Consider the following 24997-nt stretch of genomic DNA (forward strand, 5'->3'; position numbering starts at 1 on the left):
GAAAGCTTTTTCTGCATCTATTGAGATGATCATATGGTTTTTATTCTTCAATTTCTTAACATGACGTATCACATTGATTGATTTGCGTATATTGAAGAATCCTTGCATTCCTGGGATAAACCCCACTTGATCATGGTGTATGATCCTTTCAATGTGCCGTTGGATTTTGTTTGCTAGTATTTTGTTGAGGATTTTTGCATCTATGTTCATCAGTGATATTAGCCTGTAGTTTTCTTTCTTTGTGACATCTTTGTCTGGTTTGGTATCAGGGTGATGGTAGCATTGTAGAATGACTTTGGGAGTGTTCCTCCCTCTGCTATATTTTGGAAGAGTTTGAGAAGTATAGGTGTTAGCTCTTCTCTAAACGTTTGATAGAATTCACCTGTGAAGCCATCTGGACCTGGGGTTTTCTTGGTTGGAAGATTTTTAATCACAGTCTCAATTTCAGTGCTTCTGATTGGTCTGTTTATATTTTCTATTTCTTCCTGGTTCAGTCTCAGAAGGTTGTGCTTTTCTAAGAATTTGTCCATTTCTTCCAGGTTGTCCATTTTATTGGCATGTCATTGTTTGTAGTAATCTCTCATGATCCTTTTTATTTCTGCAGTGTCAGCTGTTACTTCTCCTTTTTCATTTCTAATTCTATTGATTTGAGTCTTCTCCCTTTTTTTCTTGATGAGTCTGGCTAATGGTTTATCAATTTTGTTTATCTTCTCAAAGAACCAGCTTTTAGTTTAATTGATCTTTGGTATTGTTTCCTTCGTTTCTTTTTCATTTATTTCTGATCTGATCTTTATGATTTCTTTCCTTCTGCTAACTTGGGGGTTGTTTTGTTGTTCTTTCTCTAATTGCTTTAGGTGTAAGGTTAGGTTGTTTATTTGAGATGTTTCTTGTTTCTTAAGGTAGGATTGTATTGCTATAAACTTCCCTCTTAGAACTGCTTTTGCTGCATCCCATAGGTTTTGCATCATCATGTTTTCGTTGTCATTTGTTTCTAGTTATTTTTTGATTTCCTCTTTGATTTCTTCAGTGATCTCATGGTTATTAAGTAGTGTATTGTTTAGCCTCCATGTGTTTGTATTTTTTACAGATTTTTTCCTGTAATTGATATCTAGTCTCATAACGTTGTGGTCGGAAAAGATACTTGATACAGTTTCTATTTTCTTAAATTTAGCAAGACTTGATTTGTGACTCAAGATATGGTCTATCCTAGAGAATATTCCATGAGCACTTGAGAAGAAAGTGTATTCTGTTGGTTTTGGATGGAATGTCCTATAAATATCAATTAAGTCCATCTTGTTTAATGTATCATGTAAAGCTTGTGTTTCCTTATTTTTTTTCATTTTGGGTGATCTGTCCTTTGGTGAAAGTGGGGTGTTAAAGTCCCCTACTATGATTGTGTTACTGTCTATTTCCCCTTTTATGGCTGTTAGCATTTGCCTTATGTATTGAGGTGCTCCTATTTTGGGTGCATAAATATTTACAATTGTTATATCTTCTTCTTTGATTGGTCCCTTTATCATTATGCAGTGTCCTTCCTTGTCTCTTGTAACAGTCTTTATTTTAAAGTATATTTTTTCTGATATGAGAATTGCTACTCCAGCTTTCTTTTGATTTCCATTTGCATGGAATATGTTTTCCCATCTCCTCACTTTCAGTCTGTATGTATCCCTGGGTCTGAAGTGGGTCTCTTGTAGACAGCATATATATGGGTCTTGTTTTTGTATCCATTCAGCCAGTCTATGTCTTTTGGTTGGAGCATTTAATCCATTTACATTTAAGGTAATTATTTTTATGTATGTTCCTATTACCATTTTCTTAATTGTTTGGGGTTTGTTATTGTAGTTCTTTTCCTTCTCTTGTGTTTCCTCCCTAGAGAAGTTCCTTTAGCATTTGTTGTAAAGCTGGTTTGGTGGTGCTGAGTTCTCTTAGCTTTTGCTTTTCTGTAAAGGTTTTAATTTCTCCATCGAATCTGAATGGGATCCTTGCTGGGTAGTGTCATCTTGGTTTTAGCTTTTTCTTTTTCGTCACTTTAAATGTGTCCTGCCACTCCCTTCTGGCTTGCAGATTTTCTGCTGAAAGATCAGCTGTTAACCTTATGGGGATTCCCTTGTGTGTTATTTGTTGCTTTTCCCTTGCTGCTTTTACTATTTTTTCTTTGTATTTAATTTTTGATAGTTTGATTAATATGTGTCTTGGTGTGTTTTTCCTTGGATTTATCCTGTATGGGACTCTCTGTGCTTCCTGGACTTTATTAACTATTTGCTTTCCCATATTAGGGAAGTTTTCAACTATGATCTCTTCAAATATTTTCTCAGTCCCTTTCGTTTCCACTTCTTCTTCTGGGACCTCTGTAATCCTTATGTTGGTGTGTTTAATGTTGTCCTAGAGGTCTCTGAGACTGTCCTCAATGCTTTTCATTCTTTTTTGTTTAATCTGCTCTGCAGTAGTTATTTCCACTATTTTATCTTCCGGGTCCCTTATCCATCCTTCTGCCTCAGTTATTTTGCTATTGATCCCTTTTAGAGAATTTTTAATTTCATTTATTGTGTTGTTCATCATTGCTTGCTTGCTCTTTAGTTCTTCTAGGTCCTTGTTATACCTTTCTTATATTTCTCCATTCTATTTTCAAGATTTTGGATCATCTTTACTATCATTACTCTGAATTTTTTTTCAGGTAGACTGCCTATTTCCTCTTCATTTGTGTGGTCTGGTGGGTGTTTACCTTGCTCCTTCATCTGCTCTGTGTTTCTCTGTCCTCTCATTTTGCTTAACTTACTGTGTTTGAGGTCTCCTTTTTGCAGGCTGCAGGTTCGTAGTTCCTGTTGTGTTTGGTTTTTTCCCCCAGTGGGTAAGGTTGGTTTAGTGGGTTGTGTAGGCTTCCTGGTGGAGGGGACTAGCGCCTGTGTTCTGGTTGATGAGGCTGGATCTTGTCTTTCTGGTGGGCAGGTCCGTGTCCAGTGGTGTGTTTTGGGATGTCTGTGACCTTATTATGATTTTAGGCAGCCTTTCTGCTAGTGGTTAGTGTTGTGTTCCTGTCTTGCTAGTTTTTTGGCCAGGGTGTCCAGCACTGTAGCTTGCTGGTCGTTGAGTGGAGCTGGGTCTTGGCGTTGAGATGGAGATCTCTGAGAGGTTTTTGCCATTTGATATTACGTGGAGCTGGGAGTTCTCTGGTGGACCAATATCCTGAACTTGGCTCTCCCACCTTAGAGGCCCAGGCCTGACACCTGGCTGGAGCACCAAGATCCTATCATCCACATGGCTCAGAATAAAAGGGAGAATAAAGAAAGAAAGAAAGAAAAAGAAAATAATATAAAATAAAAAGTTATTAAAATAAAAAATAATTATTAAAAATAAAAAAATTAAAAGTAATAAAAAGAAAGAAAGAAAGAAGAGAGCAACCTAACCAAGAAACAAATCCACCAATGATAAGAAGTGCTAAAAACTATACTAAAAAGAAAAAAAAGACAAAAAATGGGCAGACAGAATGCTAGGACAAATGGTAAAAGCAAAGCTATACAGACAAAACTACCCCCAGAAGCATACACATACACACTCAGAAAAAGAGAAAAAGGAAAATATATATATATATTGTTGCTCCCAAACTACACCATCTCAATTTGGGATGCTTTGTTGTCTATTCAGGTATTCCACAGATGCAGGGTACATCAAGTTGATTGTGGAGATTTAATCCGCTGCTCCTGAGGCTGCTGGGAGAGATTTCCCTTTCTCTTCTTTGTTTGCACAGCTCGGAGGGGTTCAGCTTTGGATTTAGCCCTGTCTCTGCGTGTAGGTTGCCTGAGGGCATCTGTTCCTGCCCAGACACAATGGGGTTAAAGTGGCAGCTGATTAGGGGGCTCTGGCTCACTCAGGCTGGGGGGAGGGAGGGATACGGAATGCAGGGCGAGCCTATGTTGGTAGAGGCCGACGTGACATTGCAACAGCCTGAGGCGTGCCATGTGTTCTACCGGGGAAGTTGTCCCTGGATCACGGGACCCTGGCAGTGACGGGCTGCATAGGCTCCCGGGACGGGAGGTGTGGAGAGTGACCTGTGCTTGCTCACAGGCTTCTTGGTGGCGGCAGCCGCAGCCTTAGCGTCTCATGCCCGTCTCTGGGGTCCGCGGTGATAGCCATGACTCACGCCCGTCTCTGGATCTCCTTTAAGCAGCGCTGTTAATCTCCTCTCCTCGTGCACCAGGAAACAAAGAGGGAAGAAAAAGTCTCTTGCCTCTTCGGCAGGTCCAGACTTTTTCCCGGACTCCCTCCCGGCTAGCGTGGCGCACTAGCCCCCTTCAGGCTGTGTTCATGCAGCCAACCCCAGTCCACTCCCTGGGATCTGACCTCTGAAGCCCGAGCCTCAGCTCCCAGCACCCCCCCTGCCCCGGCGGCTGAGCAGACAAACCTCTCGGGCTGGTGAGTGCTGGTCGGCACCGATCCTCTGTGCGGGAATCTCTCCGCTTTGCCCTCCGCACCCCTGTGGCTGCGCTCTCCTCTGTGGTTCCGAAGCTTCCCCCCCCGACCCCCTGCCGTCCGCCAGTGAAGGGGCTTCCTAGTGTGTGGAAACTTTTCCTCCTTCACAGCTCCCTCCCACTGGTGCAGGTCCCGTCCCTATTCCTTTGTTTCTGTTTTTTCTTTTTTCTTTTGCCCTACCCAGGTACATGGGGATTTTCTTGCCTTTTGGGAGGTCTGAGGTCTTCTGCCACCGTTCTGTAGGTGTTCTGTAGGGGTTGTTCCACATGTAGATGTATTTCTGATGTATGTGTGGGGAGGAACGTGATCTCCCCGTCTTGCTCTTCCACCATCTTGAAGGTCTTTGTCAAATTTGAGAATTTCTGTTGAGGGTTATTAAATTGCATGCCTTGCTGCTTTCATTGTTAGAATCTAAAAGATGAATTATTTCTCAGTGTCGCCTCTCTCAAGTTTTTGATCATTATTTAAACCAATGAAATGTTGCCTTGTTGTTTGGAAATTTGTCCTTCAAGGAGACAATAGAAATTCTCAATGAGGTGAAATTAGATGAAATGTATGGTATTTTTTTAACACATATATAATGTAAAATCATTAGAGTGTAGCTTTAAATGTCAGACTGCTTAATAATAACCAGATTTGTAAACCACCAGGTACCTCACTGTGTAAATGGAGATGATAACTCCAGCTATGTCAAAGGACTGTTAAAGATAAGTGAGATAGTACATTTAAAATTTTTTTAATTTTTTAATTGAGGTATACTTGACATATAACATTGCATTAGTCTTAGGAGTGCAGCATAATGATTTGATATATGTATATTTTGCAAAATGATTACCACAATGATTTTAGTTAACATCTATCACCATACACAGTTACAATTATTTTTCTTATGATGAGAACTTTTAAGATCTACTCTCTCTTAGCAACTTTCAAATATATAATACACTATTGTTAACTATAGTCACCATGATGATAGCATAACAGAGGCACATGGAGCATGTTTAGCATATGGTAGAACTCAACTAATATTAACAATTAGCCATGACCATTGTTTCTATCCATTTGACTAATATTGAAGGAGAGCTTAAATTTAGAATTGAGGTCAGCATTTCTTCTGAGGTTAATTATTTTAGAAATAACAATGAAAGCCCAAGAAGAAATTTAATTTTATTTTTGTATTTTTTCCTTATACACCAATTTGGGAAATATCTTTTATTCGTTAAGTAGTTAGGCTGAACCTTGGGCCTTACCATTGTTCTCCAGTTTGTTGGTTGCATTCATTGGAGATGGCAGAACATAGAGTGGGAACAGTATTCAAGAGAGAAGGAGTAGCAACCATAAAGGTTTGACAGTCTTATTAGAATATAAACATAAGAATCTGTACTATAACTTTAGGTTACTCACTGGTTGAACTGTTTATTCTAACTCTAGAAAAAGGAGTAGAGACCGAAATGCTTACCATAGACCATGTTCAATAACTTGGGGTTGTTTTTAAGGCTAAAATTTGTTTCCAAATTCTGAACATTCACTTTTACTCCAATTTACAGTCTTAGGGTTAGTGCGGATAAGTGACTTTGTTTTTAAGTCAGCTCCAGTTTGCTGAGGATAATGATTTGTGACATGAACCTGAAGAAGCTGCTATAATTGACATAGTCCAAAGTAGCAATCTGATTACAGTACTCTCAATTGCAGCATTCTTTTAAACTAATTCTGTCTTGAACTTGAGGAATGATGTCATGGTGTCTCACTTATGTACATCTTCCATGTGTATGAATTAAAAGCAGAATCCATTGAAATTTTACATGTAAAGATCTAAATGGATAATTTGGATGGGTTTCATGTTCAGATAATCCATAATCAATTGGGGAAAAGGGGATATTGGGGTTGTAATAGGATGGAATTGGGCCATAGCTCTGGGACTATCTGAATTCTTCCTTCACATAGTTCCCTAGAGGAAAAAGCAAGTTCAAGTACCTGTTATGATTTACTGGGCTTTGCTCAACCCAGAGGGGTTTTGGCGGCACCTATGGATCATTCCTTTCCTTAGGCTATGTTGGCCTCAGTAACAGAATGTAAGTCAGTCAAAATACCTATTTTACCTATAATTTCAGTCTGAGCTCAAACTGAAAGATTTGTTCTTACACAATTTATGCAAGGGACTCCCAATCCAGAGTACACTCATCAGTGGAAAGCAGAAGGGAGCTCAGAACTGAGTGAGGGAGTAGTGGTCACCAGCCCAGATTTTTCTTACTTGGTATACCTTTCTTAAGGTGCTACATTCAGCTTAATCAGCTGGATTGGAGAAGAGAGCATCACCCTAAGAGAAAGGACCATGGAGAACAAGAGCTGCTCTGGTGTCCAGCACCGTCAGTGCTCTGAAGGGTAGGAGGGCCAGCCAACCACATGCTTCTTGACCTCCACCTTCAAAACAAGGCTAATAAAATGTTCTTAACTCAGCAGTCCTTGAAGATAGACTGGAGGTGACATGAATGTGGGAAGGAAGGGGCTGAAAGAAGCTGTGAGCTTCCCTTTAGCCAACAAATTTAACCCATCTTATTAAATGAGTGCTTCTGACTTACAATGCACCCAACTAGGATCATAGAATAAGTTCAATGTAATTGGAATAAGGAAAATACCTTCTTACCTGTAGCAGCTGGAAATAATTAAAACATTCAGAATCCATTGCCCTAGATGATACTATCTATACCTTAGAATTTTATTTTCATCCTTTATACCTTAGAATTTAATTTTATTAATAATTGCGAAGTCTAAATATCATTTTTTACTCTCCAAGTATCTATTGGTTATGTTTGTATTGAATCCACAAAGGTATCCCACAGGTGCCTCAAAATCAGCTTTTCCAGAATTGATCTCATGATGTCAATCCCCTAAATTAACTACGTATATTTTCTACCATCAATCCAGTTTTCTAAGCAGCCAACTTTGTGGTCTTTTGAGACCCCACATCTCTCTCATTTTCCCAATTTATTTGATTACTGTGTTCTGTCATTCCACCTCTCAGATATCTTCAATCTCCGCCCCTTCCTCTCTTTATGTTCAAACATTCATTTTCTTTCATGAGCGCTATCCTCTCCTAAATACTGCTTTCTTCAAAACCATCCTCAAAAATGCTACCTGATTGTAGGATGTCATGTCTTTATGATAGAAATTATTCGATGATTTTCTTAGTGTTATGAGGGAAAGATAAGTGAATTAACACTTATTGAGCACTTACCATATTTTAGATACTATGCTTGAAATTGGAAATAGTGTTTTATTTAATTGTCACAACAGTCATGTGAATGGGCATAATAATCCCAGTTTTGCAGGCGAGGAAACTGAGTTTTAGAGAAATAAAGTAACTTGCCTAACTTGTAAGTGGAAGTGCCAGGATTTGAGCCTAAGTTTGGTTGACTGTTTTCTCCTCTGATTCTCTTCATTTGTGTTCACATGTTCTCTTATGATTCTGGCTTTTTGTATCTGCCATTCCCTTTGTTTTCAGGCTCCCCCACTCATTCCTCAGCTCCATTTTCTTTCTACTTGCTCTGCAAACCTTCCTTTAAAACAAACATCCTCTTTAAATTTTCCTTGACTTCCCCAAATTTCTACAGAACCTTGTGCATTCTTTCATTATGGCAGATAGAATACTTTACTGTAATCATTTCTGTGTTTCATGTGCAGTAACTGCTTTCCCAATAGCCCGTGACCTTCCTAAGCATAGGGTCTGTCTGTTAGCTGAGAACATCTACAACATTGCACAGTGTCTGACACAAAGCTGGCACGGTAAACACGTGGCTGGACCAGTACATAACTGGATGAATAAATGCTGAGTAAAGAAAAGCAATCACAGTCATGCATGAGAGTATACTAATTCTGCTGAACGTTAACATGAACAAACATTTATCTTTTGTCTTCCTCCCACTCGGATGTAAGCTTCAGAATGACAAGGGTTTTTATATGTTTTGCTCACTTCTGTGTCCTTTGCACCTGCAACTGTGCCAGATTCATATAAATCATTCAATAATTGGGTATTGAATAAATTAATTTCACCATATTTCTAATTCCCAGCTCATCTAAAAGGAGGGTATTTTCTCCAAAGTCTATGTTATCCCTTTAGGTCACTTCCTTCATTAAAATTTTTCAGCATCAAATATGTGCCCAGCACCATGCTAAATCCTAGATGTAAAAAGATCAATAATCTTTAAGGAACTTACATTTTAATAAGTGATTACTGACAGTGTCAAGACAGTTATATTTTTGAGATACACTGATGGCTGAAATAAATAGTTTTCTGGTATCGTATTTAGGTTCACCAAATTCCTTCCAAACTTTCTTGATTAAACTGTGTTTCTCCTCAGGGGTTATTCATATGGTAGAGCAATAATTAGCCAACACATAGGAGGAAGGGGCAATTACAGTGTGACAATATATGACCTACAACTTCTGTCATTTTGGGATTCACAACAATTTCTGAAAACCTGATGTCTTGAAAAAAATCTTCAAGGGATTTTTCTGTTAAATATGAAATATTTGCATTTCTGTTTCCTGGAAGATAACCACCACTATCATAGTGCCCTGTTACTATATCTTAAAAAATTGTTTAAATAAATAATTCATTAAAAAATCAATATTTTTCTTTGATCTCTGTGTGTAACAGTCCTCTGCTATAACTTCCAAAGAGTATAACCAAGGTGCCATTTTTAGCTTCAAGGCATTTTATCTTAAACACTATTTCTATAAGTTAGGAAAACATTGAAATGTTTTGTGTTAAATATAAGCTACGATTAGCAAGATATTTTAAATAATTTTTAAGAAAACCAGTAATTTTTCAGAAAAGGACTAGCTTTAAGAAAAAAAGAATAGTCTTTCCTACATTCTTCCTTCCTTCTTTCCTTCCTTTCTTTATCTTTCTTTTTCTTTCTTTCTTTCTTTCTTTCTTTCTTTCTTTCTCTTTCTTTCTTTTCTTTCTTTCTTTCTTTCTTTCTTTCTCTTTCTTTCTTTCTTTCTTTCTTTCTTTCTCTCTGTTTCTTTCTTTTTTTGTTCTCTCTTTTTTTGTTCTTTCCTTCCCCTCCCTCCCTTCCTCCCTTTCTCCCTTCCTTCCTTCCTCCCTATCAACTTTATTCATTGTGAGTTCTAGTACATGGAGTAGATATTTGGACTCCATTATAACAGTGGTGAGTTTTGGATTTCAGAGAACCCTTACATGTTATAGCATCTTGGTCTTGATTTTTCAGACTGTGTGAATGATAAGCTTTTAAGAATATAGTGTAAGGATCTCAATCCCAGTGTGGTTTGTGATTTAACTGGTAGTATGGGTTGTATATAAACCTACACTTGAGCACTTATTTTTTTAAATCTTATTTAGTAATCAGCACCAATGAATTGTAAACTACTTCTGGGCAAGAGACCTGGTTCTTGGCAGGTGCTCAAAGATTGTTGGTTGACTGCTGGATTAGTATTAAAATTAAATCCATGTTTCCAGGTCCTTTAAACAAAATAGCACATTTTCAGAGTGCCAACTTATTTAGAAAGTATGGGCCTCAAACGTTTTTTTGTTTACTGGTCTAGTCCCTTCCTTAACAGACATATCCAGAATAAAAAGGTTGTAACTTGTATTCTCAACTATAAAGCTGACAGTGATGGCAGTTAACATGTATTAGCCTAACCTGTGAAAGTCCCAAATTGCTGGCAGTATTGTAGCCTTTACAATGAAAATCAATGAGTTAAATTGGCTAGAACAAATAAGGTGACAAGGGGTAATGATGAATGGCAGAAAGAGGGAGAAACAGGCAATTTAAGAACCAATAAAGTCATTGCAGTTAGTTCAGCACAGCAACTTGATAAGACACAGTAGATAGTTAATTATATGTTTTATAGTGATAGCCAAGGATTTTATTGTTCTCTCTTGTGGAGTTAAAAGGAGGGTTTCTTGTTGAGTATTTTACTTGGTTGAAAAATCAGGATCTCATTTAAATGAGAATTACATAGGAAGCCATTTGCCAGGGGCATTTAGGAGACCAAGCTGGGACGTTGGAGCACCTCCAGGAATAGGTTTTTTTTCTTTTTTCCTGATCATGTTTTTCTTTTATTGTTCTCTGGACCAAGTTGTGAGATATTTAGGAATTTATACAAGTAAATAAGTGCAAAATAGTATAGGAATTTTTCTATTTTCCTTTGTTGCATGTTGAGTAAAAAAGGTTTCCACACTGTACTTTTGGAAAATTTAACTTATATAAGTAATATCATAATATATAAGGAACATTTACATTCACTTATTTTTAAATATCTTTATTGGAGTATAATTGCTTTACAATGGTGTGTTAGTTTCTGCTTTATAACAAAGTGAATCAGTTATACATATACATATATTCCCATATCTACTCCCTCGTGCGTCTCTCTCCCATCTTCCCTATGCCACGCCTCTAGGTGGTCACAAAGCACAGAACTGATCTCCCCGTGCGATGCAGCTGCTTCCCACTAGCTATCTATTTTACATTTGGTAGTGTATGTCTTGTATGTCCATGCGATTCTCTCACTTCGTCCCAGCTCACCCTTACCCCTCCACGTATCCTCAAGTCCATTCTCTACGTCTGCGTCTTTATTCCTGTCCTGCCCCTAGCTTCTTCAGAACCTTTTTTTTTGTAAGATTCCATATAAATGTGTTAGCATACGGTATTTGTTTTTCCCTTTCTGACTTAGTTCACTCTGTATGACAGACTCTAGGTCCATCCACCTCACTAAAAATAACTCAATTTCATTTCTTTTTATGGCTGAATAATATTCCATTGTATATATGTGCCACATCTTCTTTATCCATTCATCTGTCGATGGACACTTACATTGCTACCATGTCCTGGCTATTGTAAAAAGAGCTGCAATGAACATTGTGGTACGTGGCTCTTTTTGAATTATGGTATTCTCAGGGTATATGCCCAGTAGTGGGATTGCTGGGTCATAATGGTAGTTCTATTTTTAATTTTTTAAGGAACCTCCATACTGTTCTCCATAGTGGCTGTATCAATTTACATTCCCACCAACAGTGCAAGAGGGTTCCCTTTTCTCCACACCCTCTCCAGCATTTATTGTTTGTAGATATTTTGATGATGGCCATTCTGATGGGTGTGAGATGATATCTCATTGTAGTTTTGATTTGCATTTCTCTAACGATAAATGATGTTGAGCCTTCTTTCATATGTTTGTTGGCAATCTGTATATCTTCTTTGGAGAAATGTCTATTTAGGTCTTCTGCTCATTTTTGGATTGGGTTTTTTGTTTTTTTGATGTTGAGCTGCGTGAGTTGCTTGTATGTTTTGGAGATGAATCCTTTGTCAGTTGCTTCATTTGCAACTATTTTCTCCCATTCTGAGGGTTGTCTTTTCGTCTTGTTTATGGTTTCCTTTGCCGTGCAAAAGCTTTTAAGTTTCTTTAGGTCCCATTTGTTTATTTTTGTTTTTATTTCCATTTCTCTAGGAGGTGGGTCAAAAAGGATCTTGCTGTGATTTATGTCATAGAGTGTTCTGCCTACGTTTTCCTCTAAGAGTTTGACGGTGTCTGGCCTTACATTTAGGTCTTTAATCCATTTTGAGTTTATTTTTGTGTATGGTGTTAGGGAGTGTTCTAATGTCATTCTTTTACATGCAGCTGTCCAGTTTTCCCAGCACCACTTATTGAAGAGGCTGTCTTTTCTCCACTGTATATTCTTGCCTCGTTTATAAAAGATAAGGTGTCCATATGTGCATGGGTTTATCTCTGGGCTTTCTATCCTGTTCCATTGATCTATATTTCTGTTTTTGTGCCAGTACCATACTGTCTTGATTACTGTAGCTTTGTAGTATAGTCTGAAGTCTGGGAACCTGATTCCTCCAGCTCTGTTTTTCTTTCTCTAGATTGCTTTGGCTATTCGGGGTCTTTTGTGTTTCCATACAAATTGTGAAATTTTTTGTTCTAGTTCTGTGAAAAATGCCATTGATAGTTTGATAGGAATTGCATTGAATCTGTACATGGCTTTGCCATCCAAGAACATGGTATATCTCTCCATCTGTTTGTATCGTCTTTAATTTCTTTCCTCAGTGTCTTGTAGTTTTCTGCATACAGGTCTTTTGTCGCCTTAGGTAGGCTTATTCCTAGGTACTTCATTCTTTTTGTTGCAGTGGTAAATGGGAGTGTTTCATTAATTTCTCTTTCAGAATTTTCATCATTATTGTATAGGAATGCAAGAGATTTCTGTTCATTAATTTTGTATGCTGCTACTTTACCAAATTCATTGATTAGCTCTAGGAGTTTTCTGGTAGCATCTTTAGGATTCTCTATGTATAGTATCATGTCATCTGCAAACAGTGACAGCTTTACTTCTTCTTTTCCGATTTTGATTCCTTTTATTTCTTTTTCTTCTCTGATTGCTGTGGCTAAAACTTCCCAAACTATGTTGAATAATAGTCGTGAGAGTGGACAACCTTGTCTTGTTCCTGACCTTAGAGGAAATGATTTCAGTTTTTGACCATTGAGAACGATGTTGGCTGTGGGTTTGTCATATATGGCATCTTTTATGTTCAGGTATGTTCCCTCTATGCCTACTTTCCAGAGGGTTTTTATCATAAATGGGTGTTGAATTTTGTCAAAAGCTTTTTCGGCATCTATTGAGATGATCATATGGTTTTTCTCCTTCAATTTCTTAATACGGCTTATTACATTGATTGATTTACGTATATTGAAGAATCCTTGCATTCTTGGGATAAACCCCACTTGATCATGGTGTATGATCCTTTTAATGTGTTGTTGGATTCTGTTTGCTAGTATTTTGTTGAGGATTTTTCCATCTATGTTCATCAGTGATATTGGCCTTTAGTTTTCTTTCTTGTGACATCTTTGTCTGGTTTTGCTGTCAGGGTGATGGTGGCCTCGTAGAATGAACTGGGTAATGTTCCTCCCTCTGCTATATTTTGGAAGAGTTTGAGAAGGATGGGTGTTAGCTCTTCTCTAAATGTTTGATAGAATTTGCCTGTGAAGCCATCTGGTCTTGGCTTTTGTTTGTTGGAAGATTTTTAATCACAGTTTCAATTTCAGTGCTTGTGATTGGTCTGTTCATATTTTCTATTTCTTCCTGGTTCAGTCTCGGAAAGCTGTGCATTTCTAAGAATTTGTCCATTTCTTCCAGGTTGTCCTTTTTACTGGCATAGAGTTGCTTGTAGTAATCTCTCATGATCCTTTGTATTTCTGCAGTGTCAGTTGTTACTTCTCCTTTTTCATTTCTAATTCTATTGATTTGAGTCTTCTCCCTTTTTTACTTGATGAGTCTGGCTAATGGTTTATCAATTGTGTTTATCTTCTCAAAGAACCAGCTTTTACTTTTATTGATCTTTGCTATCGTTTCCTTCATTTCTTTTTCATTTATTTCTGATCTGATCTTTATGATTTCTTTCCTTCTGCTAACCTTGGGGTTTTTTGTTCTTCTTTCTCTAATTGCTTTAGGTGTAAGGTTAGGTTGTTTATTTGAGATGTTTCTTGTTGTTTTAGGTAGGGTTGTACTGCTATAAACTTTCCTCTTAGAACTGCTTTTGCTGCATCCCATAGGTTTTCGGTCATCGTGTTTTCTTTGTCATTTTTTTCTAGTTATTTTTTGATTTCCTCTTTGATTTCTTCACTGATCTCCTGGTTATTAAGTAGTGTATTGTTTAGCCTCCATGTGTTTGTATATTTTGCAGATTTTTTCTTGTATTTGATATGTAGTCTCATAGCGTTGTGGTCGGAAAAGATACTTGATATGATTTCCATTTTCTTAAATTTACTATGGCTTGATTTGTGACACAAGATATGACTTATCCTGGAGAATATTCCATGAGCACTTGAGAAGAAAGTGTATTCTGTTGTTTTTGGATGGAATGTCCTATAAATATAAATTAGGTCCATATTGTTTAATGTATCATGTAACGGTTGTGTTTCCTTTTTAATTTTCATTTTGGATGATTTGTCCATTGGTGAAAGTGGGGTGTTATTGTCCCCTACTATGATTTTGTTACTGTTTGTTTCCCCTTTTATGGCTGTTAGCGATTGCCTTATGTTTTGAGGTGCTCCTATGTTGGGTGCATAAATATTTACAGTTGTTATATCTTCTTCTTGGATTGATCCCTTGATCATTCTGTAGTGTCCTTCTTTTTCTCTTGTAATAGTGTTTATTTTAAGAAGATATGGCACATATATACAATGGAATATTACTCAGCCATAAAAAGAAATGAAACTGAGTTATTTGTAATGAGGTGGATGGACCTAGAGTCTGTCATACAGAGTGAAGTAAGTCAGAAAGAGAAAAACAAATACCATATGCCAACACATATATATGGAAGCTAAAAAAAAAAAAAGGTTCTGAAGAACGTAGGGGCAGGACAGGAATAAAGATGCAGACATAGAGAATGGACTTGAGGACAGGAGGAGAGGGAAGGGTAAGCTGGGTCGAAATGAGAGAGTGGCATGTACATATATACAGTACCAAATGTAAAATGGATAGCTAGTGGGACGCAGCTGCATAGCACAGGGAGATCAGCTACGTGCTTTGTGATCACCTAGAGGGGTGGGATAGGGAGGGTGGGAGGGAGACGCAAGAGGGAGGAGATATGGGGATATATGTATATGCATAGCTGATTCACTTTGTTATAAAGTAGAAACTAACACACCATTGTAAAGCAATTATACTCCAATAAAGATGTGTAAAAAAAATAAAGTCTCTTTTGCCTGATAATGATAATTGCTACTCCAGCTTTCCTTTGATTTCCATTTGCATGGAATATCTTTTTCCATTCCCTTACTTTCAGTCTGTATGTGTCCCTGGGTCTGAAGTGGATCTCTTGTACACAGCATATATACGGGTCTTGTTTTTATATCTATTCAGCCAGTCTACGGCTTTTGATTGGAGCATTTAATGCATTTACATTTAAGGTAGTTATTAATATGTTGTTTTATTACCATTTTCTTAATTGTTTGGGGTTTGTTATTGTAGTTCTTTTCCTTCTCTTGCGTTTCCTGCCTAGAGACGTTCCTTTAGCATTTGTTGTAAAGCTGGTTTGGTGGTGCTGAATTCTCTTAGCTTTTGCTTGTTTGTAAATGTTTTAATTTCTCTGTTGAATCTGAATTAGATCCTTCCTGGGTAGAGTAATCTTGGTTGTAGGTGTTTCCCTTTTATCACTTTAAATATGTCCTGCGACTCCCTTCTGGTTTGCAGAGTTTCTGCTGAACGATCAGCTGTTAACCTTATGGAGATTCCCTTGTATGTTATTTGTTGTTCTTATCTTGCTGCTTTTAATATTTTTTCTTTGTATTTAATTTTTCATAGTTTGATTAATATGTGTCTTGGTGTGTTTCTCCTTGGATTTATCCTGTATGGGATTATCTGTGTTTCCTGGACTTGATTGACTATTTCCTTTCCCATAATAGGGAAGTTTTGACCTATAATCTCTTCAAATATTTTCTCAGTCCCTTTGTTTTTCTCTTCTTCTTCTGGGACCCCTGTAATACTTCTGTTGGTTCATTTAATATTGTCCCAAAGTTCTCTGAGACTGTCCTCAATTCTTTTCATTCTTTTCTTTTATTCTGCTCTGCAGTAGTTATTTCCACTATTTTATCTTCCAGGTCACTTATCTGTTCTTCTGCCTCAGTTATTATGCTGTTGATTCCTTCTAGAGAATTTTAAATTTCATTTATTGTATTGTTCATCATTGTTTGTTTGCTCTTTAGTTCTTCTAGGTTCTTGTTAAACATTTCTTGTGTTTTTTCCATTCTGTTTCCAAGATTTTGGATCACCTTTACTATCATGACTGTGAATTATTTTTCAGGTAGACTGCCTATTTCCTATTCATTTGTTTGTTCTGGTGGGTTTTTACCTTGCTCCTTCATCTGCTGTGTGTTTCTCTGTCTTCTCATTTTGCTTAACTTACTGTGATTGGGGTCACCTTTTTGCAGCTGCAGGTTCGTAGTTCCTGTGTTTTTGGTGTCTGTCCCCAGTGGCTAAGGTTGGTTCAGTGGGTTTTGTAGGCTTCCTGGTGGAGGGTACTGGTGCCTGCGTTCTGGTGAATGAGGATAGATCTTGTCTTGCTGGTGGGCAGGACTGCATCCGGTGGTGTGTTTTGGGGTGTCTTTGACCTTATTATGATTTTAGGCAGCCTCTCTGCTAATGGGTGGGGTTTTATTCCTGTCTTGCTTGTTGTTTGGCATATAGTGTCCAATACTGTAGCTTTCTGGTCATTGCGTGGAGCTGGGTCTTAGCGTTGAGATGGAGATCTCTGGGAGATCTTTCACCGTTGGATATTACGTGGAGCTGGGAGGTCTCTGGTGGACCAATGTCCTGAACTCGGCTCTCCCACCTCAGAGACACAGGCCTACTCCTGGCTGGAGCGTGAAACCTCTGTCAGCCACACGGCTGAGAATAAAGAGGGAGGGAGGGTGGGAGGGAGAGAGAGAGCGAGAGAGAGAGACAGAAGAAAGAAAATAAAATAAAAGTATTAAAAAATAAAATAATTATTAAAAATAAAAAAATTTTACAGTAATAAAAAAAAGGAAGAAAGAAAGAAGAGAGCAAGCAAACCAAGAAACGAATCCACCATGATAAGAAGTGCTAAAAACTACACTAAAAATACCCCCCAAAAATGAAAAAAAAATGGACAGACAGAATCCTAGGACAAATGGTAAAAGCAAAGCTATACATACAAAACCACACAAAGAAGCCAACACATGCACACTCACAAAAAGAGGAAAAGGAAAAATATATATATATTTATATATTAAAAAAAGACAAAGGAAGAGAGCAACCAAATCAATAAACAAATCTACCAATGATAACAATCTCTAATTACTATACTAAGTTAAACATAAAAGCAGAAACAAATTAGATGCAGAAAACAAACCCCAAGTCTACAGCTGCTCCCAAAATCCACCACCTCAATTTTGGGATGATTTGTTGTCTATTCAGGTGTTTCAGAGATACAGGGTACATCAAGTTGATTGTGGAGATTTAATCTGCTGCTCCTGAGGCTGCTGGGAGAAATTTCCCTTTCTCTTCTTTGTTCACACAGCTCCTGGGGTTCAGCTTTGGATTTGGCCCCGCCTCTGGGTGTAGGTCGCCTGAGGGTGTCAGTTCCCTGCCCAGACAGGGCGGGGTTAAAGGAGCAGCTGATTCGGGGGCTCTGGCCCACTCAGGCTGGGGGGAACGGAATGCGGCGCAAGCCTGTGGAGGCAGACGCCGGCGTGACTTTGCAACAGCCTGATGTGCACCGTGTGTTCTCCTGGGGAAGTTGTCCTTGCGTGGATCACGGGACCCTGGCAGTGGCGGACTGCACAGGCTCCCCTGGCAGTGGCGGACTGCACAGGGGAGGTGTGGATAGTGACCTGTGCTTGCACACAGTCTTCTTGGTGGCTGCAGTAGCAGCCTTAGTGTTTCATGCCCGTCTCTGGTGTCCACGCTGATAGGCATGGCTTGCGCCCATTTCTGGAGCTCATTTAGGCAGTGCTCTGAATCCCTTCTCCTCGCGCACGCTGAAACAATGGTCTCTTGCCTCTTAGGCAGTTCCAGACTTTTTCCCAGACTCTCTCCCAGCTAGCTGTGGTGCACTAGCCCCCTTCAGGCTGTGCTCATGCAGCCAACCCCAGTCCTCTCCCTGGGATCTGACCTCCGAAGCCGGAGCCTCAATTCCCAGCCCCCTCCCGCCCCAGCAGTTGAGCAGACAAGCCTCTCAGGCTGGAGTGCTGGTTGGCATTGATCCTCCATGGGGGAATCTCTCCGCTTTGCCCTCTGCACCCCTATTGCTGTGCTCTCCTCCGTGGCTCCGAAGATTCCCCCCTCAACCACCCCCCGTCTCCGCCAGTGAAGGAGCTTCCTAGTGTTTGGAACTTTTCCTCCTTCACACCTCCCTCCCAGAGGTGCAGGTCCCATCCGTATTTTTTTGTGTCTGTTTTTTCTTTTTTCTTTTGCCCTACCCAGGTACGTGGGGAGTTTCTTGCCTTGTGGGAAGTCTGAGGTCTTCTGCCAGTGTTCAGTAGGTGTTCTGTAGGAGTTGTTCCACATGTAGATGTATTTCTGATGTATTTGTAGGGAGGAAGTTGATCTCCACGTCTTACTCCTCCACCATCTTGAAGGTCTCCCAGGAATAGGTTTCATTTTCACCAGTTTCAGAAACAATCAATTGCTTAATAGCAGCGTGGCTCCGTGAATAAGGTGTTCTTGTTGATGCTTATGTCAGATGTGTATCGCAGATCTGACTTGATATATACAAACTAAATACGGTTCTTCATCATTGAGACTTTAACAAGAAAGAGCAAATTATACAACCTTCACCTGTGAGTCAGTCTTCTGGTGAGAAGGTCATGAAGTGGTGTATATGGGGATAAAGTTTGGGGAGATAGGATTTCTCAGGACCTCTACAAGCAGTGCCCTCTTCTGGGCCCCTGGGATATCAGATTGAAACTTGATTAAGACCTGATGGGAGTGAAATTAATGATTGACATTTTCTGAGGCAAACCATCAGTTTTGTAGGTCCATGCTCATGGCCACCTCTGAGGTTCGATGTCAAATGTTGAAAAGTCCTACGACAAACAGCAGGGAAGTGGTTAGAAAAGTTTATACTATAATTCTGAGTGCCTCCCAAAATATTTCAGGCTGTAAGATGCTTAAACAACTACATGAGACTGTACTTTTACACTCCATTAGCTGACCATGGCATTCAGAGCCAGCAAACCTCCATTATGCCTGGAGCGAAATCAAAAGATTTCCAGAGACAATGTGGAAATGATGGGACAGGGAAGCCTGTTCCAGTGTGTTGACTTGATGTCTCTCTTTTTTCCTCTGGCTTCTGAAAGAACTATGAATGGAGACTTACATACTGGGTTCCTCAGGCAGCAATGTGAAAAGAGTTGTGGCCCCAAAGTGGGCAGTAAGAAAACCCTTTCTGCTGTGGAAATACCTGTGTTGATTAAAATCGTGGCATGTGACCATGCCCCAGGTCCATGCTCAGATGTGGATTTATCATAAAGTTATGAGATTTTGCCTCAGTGGTCTTCACTTGTAGGAAACCAAGATAAGCTTCTGGAAGAGGCTCTGGAAATGTGTTTATATGGTCACATGTTCTGATATATTTGCAAATGTAAAATATTTAAAGTGAAATTAAGATTCCTTTCTCATACTACCTCTTCCTCACACTTTCCTTTGTGTCATGGGACATTGTAGTGACTATGGGTATTTTAGGGATCTGGCTCCAGGTTCATTGACTTGGACAACTATTTAGTTGCATTTTGGTAGGATATATTTATGTGGCTCTGTGTTTCTTCTGTGCGAGGTTGAACAACACTCAGGTAAGTGAATGACAATGTTGCTGTTATAAAAGTTAAGAACAAAGGGCTATAAGCAGGAGCAGCCTCACAGGTGTGTGACCAGTGGGATTATAAGGTGCCTGGAATTTAGAAGGGTCCTGCATTGGTTTAATTGTCTTCACTCCACTTTCTTGAAATTCTTTACTTTTTGAACAAGAGGCTCTGCAAATTACATAGCCAGTTCTGGCAGAAACACCCTGTACAAACAGTGATAAGCGTACAGAATGTGTGCCACATTCAGCTCCTCTTTAACATCAGACATTTTATCATTGAAGACAAAAGGTGACTCTTCAAGTTGTTGACTAATTCAGCATTTTCCAGTAGTTACATATTTTCAAGGTTATCATGTAGATGGAATTCTTTAAACATATATATTAACATAGATTTAAAAAAATATTTCAAATGTAATGAGATTGCCCACTTTATAAGGCTATTAATAAATAAGTTCTTGATTTAATAATCCTAATACTGAATAAGAATAAATTGTCTATATAATCATATATACTTGTATATAAGGTAGTTATATATATGATTAGTTACTGCATAAGCAAACCAAAGTGTCCTGAAATCTTAGAGTTTATGTTTTTAAGAAACTTTATGGAGGCACTTCCAAATTTAACAACATTATAAAATTTTACATGATGTTTCTGATAATAGTGAAGTTGAAAGAAGCTTTTCTATACTATCAATTTTTAAAATTTTGATTAAACTTTCTAGAGGAAAGACATTATCTTTTTATTCCATATATATAAAATATTACAAAATATCATATTGCTATATAAAAAACTATCAAAGGTGTATAGCTAAGACGTAGGGAAAAATATTACAAAGGTGTGTAAGTAAATTAATAAACTACAATATGTTATTTTTTCTGGTTTTGGTGATATTTGTGGCTGTGAACTACTTAAAATTTGCAAATTTTTGTAGCTTCCTTTCTCATTCTAAGTAAATATTTACCTTTAAAAAATAGAATTTGATATTTGTAATCTTTAATTTTTTTCATGTGCTAACTGCTTCTTCCCCCAGTTTTATGTTCTCCAGGCCCCCAAAAACTTGGCTTCACCTCTGCTCATTTCAACAAGTACACTTCATCTGATTTTCTGATACTAGAGCCAGTGGTTGAGGTTATACTCTTACCTTGAACTGAACAAAGATCCTGTAGATGCTTTCTAATTGTAAGATGAATAGGTGTCCAGAAGTGAAGGATTGCTCTGCTTCATTGCCTTACTTTTTTGAACTTTGGGCTTTTAGAGGGGGAGCATTTGACAATATACCCAAATCATAAATTAATGAGGTCTCAGAGGCCCATGAGTTATAAGGATACAGTGACCATAGACATTGTCAAATCCAGACCTTTTTCTTTGCAAATGAGGGGAAATGAGGTCCACAGAGCTCACACTATTGATGGACAGAAGAGCAGGTGTTGGAATGCAGGTTTAACTCTCTTCCCAGTTCTTATCCCATTAATTATGGAATGCCAGGCACTCTGGTCCCTTTCTGTCCTCATGCCTCCTACCTGACCTGTTCATGCTGGATCCTTGTAAATGAGACCAGCATCTTGGGGCTATTTTGAATCATATTCTGGAAAACTCTCAACCATTCTTCCAGGACACCAGAATGCCAAGAACTCAAAGGTCACCGACACCCTGTGCTCACGTTTTTCATCTTAGTTATTAGGTGATTTCATTTTATTACGGTCATACTGATGGAAATTTATCTATGAAAGTTCAGCAGTAACATTGCATTTCTTATGGAATTTTGACAGTTTAAAGTGGACAATAAATGCTAAAAAACATTTAAAAACTCTTCAATGAGTCTAATACATGTAAAGCATTACAAATAAAGTTAAGGTTGACATCAATATTTGTATAGACAATAATAATGAGCTAGGTTGGCATTTGATGTAAGTCAAAGAATAAAATGTGGGGTGATCCAAAAGGATAAAGACCTAAATAACTGACAGTAGAGGAAAGGACATTATTTTTACAAGAATATGCTACTCAAAACAACTGGAAAAGTCATTGTGGGAGACTAATATGGCATTTAATTAGAAGCTCTGGGCAGAAAGGACCCAAATCCACATAATTATAAGGGAGAAGAGTCCTTAATTTAAGAGTCCTTAATACCAATTATCTTTTCATATTGAGGCTGAAGTTCTGCATGAGATAGTGGCATATTGGTAATTGGGTCGTATGAAGATATGGTGTCTTGTAATGTAAATTAGTATCTCATTGATTGATTTTTCTTTGTTTCTAACAGAGAAACATGAAAGGAAAGACAAATAGAGGGTTTGAAAAGGGTAGAAGTCCATTCTATGTATACATACAGTACAACATCTAAGAGAAAAATGAAGACACTTAAATGAAGCTGTCTGCATTAGACATGCAAAAGCAGATGTGCCTGTTAAGTGGTTAATTTAACAGATGTTTTGTGATTGCCAATTATGTGTCTGCTTGGATTGACAGTAATAAATAGATGAATTATGGAGTATGTTAGAAGATGTAAATGCTCTGGAAGTAAAGGAAGAGTAGGATAGGACCAAAGTGGCTGTATGTGTGGGAGTGAGGACAGGATTATAGTGCAATTTTAAATAGATGGTGAGGCTAGGTCTCATCAGGAAAGTGACCTTTGAGTCAAAACCTGAAGGAAATGAAGGTGTTATTTGTGGAGATATGAAGAAATGGAGGTCGGGGTGGGAGAGCATTCTAGAAGAACCTGCAAAAGTTCTAAGATGAGAATGTAACCAGTATGTTTAAGAAATACAAAGCCACTGTGACTGTGAAAATGTCTTTTTTTTTTTTTTTCTTAAAGAAAATCATGATTGATCAAATAGGGGTGAGAAAAAGCAAAATACTTGATTTCCAAAACAAAATAGTTCAACATTTGGGCAAGACTGGAAATGTATTATGGATAGATGAAATGCATGCTCCAGAGCATGTAGACAGGAAATGTACAGTGAAGCTGGGTAAAGATGAATGGCTAACTGGAGCCGAATGGAAGGATTCATGACAGGGACATGCAGAAAAAACGGGGTGAAATCATGGGGCAAGTCCTCATATGAATGGAGTTTGGATTTTTTTCCTAAATGATGAAGAACCATGGAAGACAATTTTTTATTTTTTAAAGAAAAGTAAGTGACAGTTTTACAATCAGATTGAGTTACAAAAGAGAGAAACTTGATATTATTTATCAGATATCTTTTGTTTTTAATTTTTAGCAGTTCTAGTGGATATGTAGTGGTATCTCAATGTGGTTTTAATTTGCATTTCTCTGATGATTAAACATGTTGAACATTTTTTTAAGTGTATATTGGCCATTTGTATAACTTCTTTTTTTTTTAACATCTTTACTGAAGTGTAATTGCTTTACAATGGTGTATTAGTTTCTGCTTTATAACAAAGTGAATCAGTTATACATATACATATATCCCCATATTTCTTCCCTCTTGCATCTCCCTCCCTCCCACCCTCCCTATCCCACCCCTCTAGGTGGTCACAAGCCCCGAGCTGATCTCCCTGTGCTATGCGGCTGCTTCCCACTAGCTATCGGCTTTACATTTGGTAGTGTATATATGTCCACGCCACTCTCTCACTTTGTCACAGCTTATCCTTCCCCTTCCCCGTGTCCTCAAGTCCATTGTCTAGTAGGTCTGCATCTTTATTCCCGTCTTGCCCCTAGGTTCTTCATGACCTTTTTTTTTTTTTTTAGATTCCATACATATGTGTTAGCATACGGTATTTGTTTTTCCCTTTCTGACTTACTTCACTCCGTATGACAGACTCTAGGTCCATCCACCTCACTACAAATAACTCAATTTCGTTTCTTTTTATGGCAGAGTAATATTCCGTGGTATATATGTGCCACATCTTCTTTATCCATTCATCTGTTCATGGACACTTAGCTTGTCTCCATGTCCTGGCTATTGTAAATAGAGCTGCAGTGAACATTGTGGTACATGACTCTTTTTGAATTATGGTTTGTTAGGTGTCTGTTCAAGTCTTTTAGCCAATTTTTCTCAGGCTATTTTCTCCTACTATTGAGTTGTAAAAGATCTTTATGTATTCTGCATACAAATCCTTTGTCAGATACGTAGTGAATATTTTCTCCTAATAGGTGGCTTTCTTTCCTTGAGGGACGAAGAGTAGAAGTTTTAATTTTAAAGTCCAATTTATCAACTTTTTCTTTTAGGGTTCATGCTTTTTGTATCCTATCAGCAAATCTTTGCTATTTCCAAGGCCGAGGTTGCAAGCATTTTCTTCTATGTATTCTTCTAGGAGTTTACGGTATTGTCTTTTACATTTAGGCCTAGGATCTATTTGGATTTAATTTTATGTACTATATAAGAGTAAATATTTTTCTGTTCCATCAACATTTGTTGGAAAGACTATCTGTTTTCTATTTACTTACTTTGGCATCTTTCAAAAAAATTATTCAACCCTATGTGTGTGAGTCTATTCTGTTCCACTGACCTGTATGTCTATCTTCATGCCAAAATCACATTGTTTTGATTATTGTAGGTTTATAGTAACTGAGTGACTGGAATTTTTAAACATTTGTGTGAATTATGTAAAACAGTATGACCACTTTGGAAAAGAGTCGGACGGTTTCTGCAAAAGTTAAATGTACATTTACAATATAACTCAGAGTTATTTATCAAAGAGAAGTGATAACCTATGATCCCACAAAGATTTTTAACAGAAACTCTATTCATAATGGCCTAAAACTGGAAATGACTCAAATACCTAACAACAGGTAAATTGATAAATTTAAGTTTATTCATACAATATAATAAGAAGCTAGACAAGAGTACATACTATATGGTTCCATTTTAAATGAAAGTAGAAAAGAAACATCTAATCAATAATGAAAGAAAGCAAATAAGTGGTTGCCTTGGGCCAGCGAGCGGGGTCCTAAATGGGAAGGGCAAAGGGAACTTTAGGTGAGGTGGAAAAGTTCTCTTGATTGTGGTGGTCTTTACACAGGTGAACACCTTTGTTGAAACTCAAGGAAATGTACACTTAATATGGCTACATTTATTATACATACATTCTACTTCATTAAACTTAAAAAGAGAAAGAATGAAGATAAGGAAAAATGTTAACTAAATAAAGGTACCTAAAATTTGATGTATCTTTTCAAACTGAACTTATTGTATTCTCTTAGTCAAAACACACTTGTATGT

General features: G+C 38.0%; 1 long non-coding RNA gene across 1 annotated transcript in view; it reads left to right on the forward strand.

Annotated features, from left to right (window-relative positions):
- Window positions 1–4417: 4417 nt before the first annotated feature.
- Window positions 4418–24997, forward strand: part of LOC309610593 — a 30599-nt gene continuing 10019 nt past the window's right edge. The window contains exon 1 of the long non-coding RNA XR_014234065.1: window positions 4418–15181. This is a non-coding gene — a long non-coding RNA (uncharacterized lncRNA). The remainder of the gene's footprint in view (window positions 15182–24997) is intronic.

The sequence above is a fragment of the Balaenoptera borealis genome (genome assembly GCF_965194805.1).
Source record: "Balaenoptera borealis genome assembly, chromosome: 14".
NCBI classification, from domain to species: domain Eukaryota; kingdom Metazoa; phylum Chordata; class Mammalia; order Artiodactyla; family Balaenopteridae; genus Balaenoptera; species Balaenoptera borealis.